Below are 7,259 nucleotides of genomic sequence, written 5' to 3' on the forward strand. Positions count from 1 at the left end.
TGTCTGAAACGCGAAAGGTGTGGGTGGGCGGCGGAGGGGACCCTTTGCCGCCCGCTCCTGGGCAACTCCACAGAGGGAACCCGGCTGCGAACAAGCGCTTTCGATCCTCAGCGGCAGGCCCATCCCTTCCGAGCCTCAGTTCCATTCCCTTACCCCGTAAGACACGGCCTAGAAGTCAGGGCAGACTTCGCCAAGGCGCGGAGGGGCCCAACCCAGAGCGACCTCTCTGTGGCCCAGAAGCCATGGTTTTTTGGGGTTCAGGCTTGCCTGGGGAACACACTTTCCAACCAAGACTACCCGGGGAGCAAGGTGCTTTCCGGTGCTGGGGCTGGGGAAGTGATGATGATGTGCGGGGAGCACTGGGCGACCCATTGCTGCTCTGCTTGTGAGAACACTGGGAATTTTTCATCTTGGCCTGGCTCCCTCTCCTCCCTCTCCTTTCTCCGCTCTTCCCCAGCCAGCAGCCTTCTGGGCTGCCTCCCCCCAGCCAGCTGGTGTGCGCTCAGAAAATCCAAACTCATTTCCATGAGGGCGGAGGGGGATATAATTAGGAAGGCCCCTTCCCCAAGTAGAAAGAAGGGAGCAGTCTGCGTTCCCAAGACCACCTTCAGGGAAGCAGGGTTTGAGCAGTTTGAGGAGACCTATATCAGGGGGTAGCTAGGACCTGCCACCAATCTACCAGATGACCCCTGATGACTCCCCCAGAAGGGCCAGGCGCAGGTCCAGGCTCTGGAGTCACCTGATCATCCCAGGCAGTGCTGCCCTTAGCTCATCCTCTCAGCCCTTCCTAAAAAGGTCAGAGAGGGCTGGGACCGGCCACCCCTGCTGTGCAGGAGAGAGGCATGCTTGGAAACCCACCCAGGGCAGAAAGCCCTTACCTAGCGCTTCCTGCCTATCTGGAGCTGTCTCAATAGGAGACAGAGAGAGAAGGGATGAATGCAGGTTCGACCTTCAGATTCAGACATGATTGCTGCACTGCTGACACCAGCACGATGGGCAGGATGCCCTTGGCCCCGGACCCAGCCCTCCATCCTGCTCTGTGACCAGGAAAGTTTGCTACCAGAGTTTAGTTTACTTCTAGCTGTCCCTTGCTTCTTCCCTAACAGCCCCAGGTTACCCAGCAGGCTAAGAAGGTGGGCTCCGGAAGCCTCCAGAGATAATGCAGGGCTATATTCCCAGCCCCAGGTGGAGCCACCAGTTTCATGATGTCCTGGGTCAAACTACCCAGAAAGAGGGCTCTTCCCCTATCCTCACCCAAGCCACTATTGCCTTGCCCTGTGTCTTCCCTTCCACAAAAAGTTCAAGCACATTAAGAAATCACCATCTCTCCTTTAAGAACTAAGAATTCAAATGGGTTCAAAATAAAAAACATTACCTATGTATAAAGCAACTGGAAAAATGAACCCACTTCTACCTCTGCCATTGATGCCTGGCCCATGTTTTCTACTTCAGGAGGTGGGTGGGGGGCAGAACTCTACCTCAGAAAAGGAGCTGAAGCACAGGAGGCACAGGGATCTGCCCAAGGTCAATTACTAAACAACAGAACCGAGATGAGAGCCTGGATTTTCTGAGTCCAATAACAATCGCTAACATTGCATTTACTATGTGCTGTGCACATTTTGTAGCCTTATTTTAACTCAATATTCACAATCCTAGAAGACAGCTTATTCCTCACCTTCCTTTACAAATGAGAAAATTGGGGCACAAAAAGTGGACAAGATGTGACCAAGATATCCTGCCTGCTAGAGGTGGGGTTGGGATGAAAACTCAAGTAGTCTCCCTGGCCCCACACCATTAACTTCCCTCAAGAAAGCACTGCTGCTTCTGGCTGTGGCTGGAGTTTGAGTCCCAGTGATCCTCACACTGACATAGACAGGCCCAGGTTACTAGGAGCTGGACAGAAAGGCAAACTGGGGCCAGGCTCAGCCTCTCAAGCAACAGGGAAGCAGATGGAAATGGGGGTAGATGCTGAAGAATATTTTTACAGGCTGGGGATTGGGGTGAGAGTGAGTAGTACTGAAGACCAGATTCTCCCAAGCCAGCCAACCTGGGGACAAAGGGGCCAGGGCCAGATGGCAGCCAGGAGAGGTGAGAACAGGGTGCATGATTCAAGATAACAGCCCTGCAGAGGGAGAGGCAGCTAGACTATGGGACAATTGACAGGGACAGGCGTCATCAGCACCAGTATTTGGGCACTGACTTTCCTGACTTGGCCAGCATAGGGAAGTCAAATCAGAAAGACACAAGTGGTGACAAGGGCCTGTCTGCTTCAGTGATGGGAGATGAACCAGCAAAGGAAGTGACCGATGTGGATGCTGACAGGTTTGACTCCATATTGGGGGAAGATGAGAGGAGGCTGGAGAAAGAAATGATATGGGAACTTCTATCTATCTATGAGAAAAACACCCCAGAGAGGTCACCTTGAAGCCCAGCGGGCAGCAGAGACATAGCCAAGCCCAAGCTAGGTCCTCAGGGAATCAAGGATATGGCACAACAGACCAGAGTTCATGGCCCTGACATAGCAGAGGCCCTGGGCGTCCACCCCAATGTTCCAGCCAGAGACAGATTCACTTCAATTCCCCATCCTTCTCTACCCCTGCCCATCCCAGATTCCATGGCTATGCCCAGCCTTCCCAGCAGTGACCCACCCCAAAGAAGAGGCCCATGAGACACAGAGGATTCCATGAGGTATACACATGTACTCACCCACAGAGGCATTATGATCCAAAAATCTCAATTTGGGGAGTTGTTAGTAGCTCCCAGAGGACATTCAGCCACCTGTTAATACTGTCATGCTGGACTCCACCCCTACTGTAAGGACTCTGGTGGCCACCCAGTTCTGCTGTTGCCAACAGCAGCAAATCCCACTGCCCCTCACCATGCCACCACCGCAAGCAGCAGAGACAAGCAGGTGATGACAATGAGTGAAGGGGTGGGCTGGGGCAGGGGACACTTTTACTGGGCAGTGCTACTCAGCTCCAGTCAATGGGGACCAGCAAGAGGTACACCCAAGAGTGACAGGGAGTCTGACTTTTCAAGAGACGGTGAAATGGTCTTTGTTGAAACTCCATTTCAAAACATGAGCAAATAATGCAAAGGTTAGGATGTACATGGTAAAATAAAAACAGGTCACTTGTGAAAGCCCAACACACCATGTGCTTACCAAGGCCAAGACTACGACTTGTTTCCAGTCATGGCACAACAGTTTTCGTCACCACTGTCCCTGGTCTGTTTAGCATTTCCCATTGGCATCTCTGTTCCCTGTCCTAGTCCAGGTGCTTTCATCTGGCCCTAAAGTGCTGAGATTAGAATCCCCAGGCCAAGTGAAATGAGAGACCAGAAAAAGACTCTTCCTGCTCCCTGCAGGGCACTTAGCTCACTGAAACCTGAGAGTCCTGACAGCCCAGCATCCTTAAGTCACAAGCTCAGCACACGTAGTGGCTCAGGGCCTGTAGTGGCAGCGCCACCTGGTGTCCATTCTGAACAGCCACATCTTAAGGATGGAAGCAGATAATGCTCCCAGTTTTGAGATAAACTCCTTCAGCCCTATCCCAGCCCCACATCTTTCCCTGAGCCTCCATCATCAGCGCTTGAGGCCTAAGGCCAAACAGGATCATGTGGCAGTCACAAGAAAGCCACTCAGATCAACCCTGTCTCCTGACTAGATGGAGCTGGGAGGCCAAAGTTACAGACCCAGCTTGGCCACAGACTTGAGCTAGGCAAAGCCCTGCCCCAGGCCCTCTTTTTCTTTGCTTACAAAATGAGAAAGAGGAGCGCTATCAGGTATGGTGGCACACACCTGTAATGCGAACACGCAGGGCTGAGGCAGGAGAATCGCTCCAGGTGTGAAGTCAGTCCAAACTATGAAGGGAGACCCTGCCTCCAAAAACAAAGGAAAGAGGAGTGCAAACACCTTATCCTTCTCCTCTCTAGACCAGAGACAAAACTTTCACAATTGTCTTCTGCATTTCTCCTCACTTGTACATTGAATTAAATATGCTTTTTAAAGGATCTTCACAGGGTAGGAGTCCCTGGACCCAGTGAGCTCTCATGTGTCCCTTGGGCCTGCCAAAGCCACTTCAGAGAGATTTGTGCTCACCTAGGAAGAGTTTACTTTCTCTTGTGAAAACAGTGATCTAGGAATCTCCCTTCTTGGGACTGGAAGTGGCTCTCAGAAGATGTTCAGGTCCCACTCAGAAGCCCCTCCCCACACCCTGTGCAGCCACATGATGTCGGCTTACGTCCTTCCACCCTGACCCCATGACAGTGCACTCCTTCCCTGGGCTCCCTGCCCATCCCTGTTCTTCCTGTGGACAAGCTTGCCAAACAGTGATCCTAAATGTGGCCTTCAGGGAACTACAGGTCCTATCTCTTTATTTTTATCTATTTATTTACTTAGGTACCGGGATTGAACTTGGGTTCTTGCACTTGCGAGGCAGGCGGAACCACTAAGCTAAACCTCCCACCCACTCCTATCTCTTTAAATGTATTCTTTTCCAGGATAGATAACCCCAGTTCCCACAGGTCTCTTGTGAAGCTTTCTTTGGCATCTCTAATTTCTAACTGATGATCAGTCACTTTACAGACTTCTACTAAACCCCTCCAGGGGCTAAGCAGTCCAGTTTTTGTCTGTCCCTTTCTGAGATCACCTTTACATCACAACACGATGCCAGGGTAGAGGCACAGCAGATAGAGCTGAAGATTGGCTTTCTTGATCCCGATTCCAGCACCTCAGAAGGCATCGACTTATCTGGCTGGGACACCCAGTGGAGAAATCCTATTGATTTCAGCCCAGGATCATCCTTGGGCCAATTCTCATTCATCATTTGGTCTCTTGGATGCTGAAGATCCTGAATTTGAATCTGGGCTCAGGAGAAGATGTAAGACCCCATTTTGGGTCAGAGCCATCTTGTCCTGGTCCCTACCTCAAGATCTTGGACTTGGCCTGCTCCTGTCTTGATAGGACTGCCTCACTGTCCAGGTCCTTACTTCATCTAGAACATTCCACAGCCCAGCTCTGTATGCCTGATGCCTCTGCTATACACAGTGTCAATATCCACAACAGGACTCCCGAGAAGTTAGGTTATCTGTGGAAAGCAATCTAAACCTTTGTCAGTCTGTCTTGGAAGCCCAATTGTCCTCAAAGATCTGAGCTGCCACTTCAAGGATGAGTGGTCTGCAGACCCTTCAGCCCGAGTAGCTTCAAGGCCCACCAGACAGACGCAGGGCCCCAGGTGGGGGCACTGATAGAATCGTGGCAGACATACTCTCATCCAAGCCTGGAAAAGCCACATCTTCTAACGGGAAGCTCTCACCACACAGGAGCATAATAACATCTCCTCAGGACCGCTATGTGGCTCAATTGAGATAGGGTGTGTGATGCTGGGCTCACGGCCGCTCAATTGAGATAGGGTGTGTGATGCTGGGCTCACGGCCTGGCACAGAGAGGATGCCTGATAAATGAGCACTATTGTACTGCACTGCTGTCAGCCACATTTGCCAAGGTAGAGCAGGCCAGTGCCCAGGTCACTACAAAAGGCATTTCAAGCACAGAGGAGGCTGAATTGTTACCAGCACTGTGCAGCCTAGGGGAGCAAGATGGGACTGTGGCCAGAGGAAAGGAGGCAGGGGGCATGGCTAAGCTAATCTGAACCCAGCTTAGGCCCAAAGGAAGGCCCAACTTGTCAGGGAGTCTGAGCAACAGAGGGAGCAGGAATAAAGCTCCCAACAGCCTCAGCAAACATTTTGCTGCTAAGGCCTTGTGGCAGAGGAAACAAGAAGCCACCTAAGGGTAGGGATCAGGGAGCTTGGTCTGGGGCCCAGGCCAGATGGGGCTCAGGCGAGGAGCAGAACCTGGGCCCATGTGCCCAGCAAGCTGTGCCAGCCCAGCCCATGTCAACCCAGCCAAATTTGAGTTATATCAGGAGAAGGGATCTGTTCAGAAAACTCACCCATCTCTGCATATTTGCATATTCTATTTTGGGATCTTTTTTTTTCCCTCGGCTTCCTAGAAAAGTTCTCATGATCAATTCCAACTTCACCTCTGCTGAACTGCACACACTCACTCAATCTCATCCCCCCTCCAGTGCTTCCCTTTCCCCCACCAAGGTCCCCAGGCCTCTCTGCCCTCCGCCTCCACTGTGCCCCACACATTTAGCCCCCAACCCCTGCCAGCTGGCTCTGGCTCCACTATGACATCTCCAAAGGTCACCAGACCACCAGTTAGGTCCAAGGTCAGCCCTGTTAGCAGGTGTATCTGTGGTGTGTTAACACCCTTGACCACACACCCTGTACCCAGTTCCTTCCTCTCCACTTTGGTGACCCCTACTCCCCAGAAGTGACACATGCTGCCCCCTTCCAGGCCTCCTATCTACCACTTTCCGTTTCCTGTAACACCTAACTTCTTAGTGATTAATCTTTTTCCTCTACTTTTCTTTGAAGAGTAAAGTTGCCTTCTCTCATGATGCAAGCCCAGCCTTGAACTTAAAACTTCCTGATCACTATCTCAGCCCAGAGACACCAAGCTGACCACAGGACGTCAAAGCTTGGCAGTCCCTTGGTACCTCAAACTCAACATGCCCCAAACTGATCGTACATTCCAAATCCTAACCCCAGTTCCTTATTCCTGCCGCACCACCATCTACCCACTCGCATCCTGCCTCTTCCCTCCTCCTCGCCCCCAGATAGAGTCTGTCCTTCACACCTCCCGTCTCTCCCTCCACCCAGCTCTCCTGCCGCAGCTCTGGCTGAGGCTCCCCTTATGTCCCATCTGGAGACTTGAGCCTCCTAACTGGTCACCCACCCCCAGTCTCACTTCCCACAAATCCAGCCTCCACACAGCTGTCAGATTATCTCACATGCAAGTCTGGTCCCAATGGCCCTGCCTCAAGCCATTCCAGGAGTGCTCTCTGCTCTCCAGATAAAGCCAGAGCCCCTCAGCCTGCTGAGCCCTCATCTCCAATTCATCTGAGGCCAAGGGCAGCTGGAGAAAGAGCACCAGCTTTGAAGTCAGATGGACCTGAGTTTCTAGCTGTCCTTTGCTGATCGTGCACTGTGGAGATTTCCCGCTTACCTTTGGTGTATCGTTCAATGGGGATTAACGGATATCAACCCTAGCCCCTGAAGCTACTCTCCCCAGCCCCCTCCACCAGATCTATGTGTACCACTGCCTCAACTTCCTCACTGTCCCCCTCCCTCAAACCCACCCCCATCCCCAATCTAGCTACTGCCCACCAACCAGAGTGATTTTTTTTTTTTTT

Source organism: Fukomys damarensis, unplaced genomic scaffold (genome assembly GCF_012274545.1).
Source record: "Fukomys damarensis isolate Sample0158 unplaced genomic scaffold, DMR_v1.0_HiC HiC_scaffold_25, whole genome shotgun sequence".
Classification (NCBI taxonomy): domain Eukaryota; kingdom Metazoa; phylum Chordata; class Mammalia; order Rodentia; family Bathyergidae; genus Fukomys; species Fukomys damarensis.